Below are 1,408 nucleotides of genomic sequence, written 5' to 3'. Positions count from 1 at the left end.
ATATCCAGATTTGTTACGTTGGAAATTTTCATATTCCTACTTAGCTTCAGGTCAATTTTGATCTAGCAAACGTATGGCAAAATGTATTACAGTCGTAACTAAACGTTCCATCATTCAGAACTTGTCAGGAATATATATCAAACCTGTTTCTTTGACATTTTATGGCATTATGTAAAAATTAGAGAGACAGTTTAATGCCTAGCGATTCACGGGAGTCAGCCACAAAACAATAATGAAACATACGTCCCTCAACTAATAAGAGTAAAACTGCCCAAAAAGTTTTCTAAATAATATCAAAGTATATATAATTTCAACTGATGCTATTGCTATCCATTAAACCAACGTGAAATGTGAATCATAAATGGAGGTTTGGAAGAGTGGTGAAGAGTTTTCATGATTGCACCATTCTGATACTTCTTTGGTGTGGGTATACACATCTTGTGTGTAAACTGGCATGAAATAAATAATTAGTTGGTTTGTGGTTATCTAAAAAATGACCTAGTGCAGAAATATGTTAACGCAGAAAGCACTCCGTAGGACTACCGACTGTTAAACAAACAAAATTCGAACTAGCACGGTTAACCAACACAATTGAACTAACACCATCAACTACTATTTATTTATTAGCCATTAGGGGCCCAATATAGAAGGGACAATGCAAGGACAGAGAACACAAGTGGGGACGTAAAAGAAAAAAGATTGAATGAAAATTAATTATAAATAAATGAAGGTGTAATGGCTACTCGAACCCCACTCTCGAGCAGTAACATTTAACTGTTCTTTATCAGATATTTTATATCTTTTGCTGTAGTAGCATGTGTGTTGTTTTTACGTTTTTTTTTGTTTTGTTCTATAATATTAAACTTACATGTTTTACAAGTTTATATACGCTTCCAAATCGTCATACTCCACAACTGGAGGTAAGGCATCTTATACCACCTTTACTCCTATGTTTAACCCGAACAATTCCTTTAATTTAGCATATGTTTCCTTGTCTATTTCTTCTATACTTAGTGGTACTGGTTTAACGAACCTCGCTAACATAGATCCCCAGGAACAAATCAACTACTAACATGTAATGACGAGTATTAATCCACTAAATATGTTCTTCTGTAACACGGTCATTTATAACAACTCCACATAACACACCAATACATTTAGTAGTGTTCGGCCGGATAAAAGCATTTGAACACTTGCTTTAACGTGAACTGCCAAACATCGCAAATGGTTAACTTTCCCACAAAAGACTATGTAGCTGTTATGGAAATCCGTCTTATATCCCTTGCACATATACACTATATATGTATGTATAGACATATATATATATGAAGTTATATATACATTCATATACTACAGACATGCACAAATCTCTCTCTCTCTCTCTCTCTCTCTCTCTCTCTCTCTCTCT

Source organism: Octopus bimaculoides, chromosome 3 (genome assembly GCF_001194135.2).
Source record: "Octopus bimaculoides isolate UCB-OBI-ISO-001 chromosome 3, ASM119413v2, whole genome shotgun sequence".
NCBI lineage: Eukaryota > Metazoa > Mollusca > Cephalopoda > Octopoda > Octopodidae > Octopus > Octopus bimaculoides.
The sequence above is the reverse complement of the archived record's forward strand: the minus strand, read 5'-3'. Positions refer to the sequence as shown.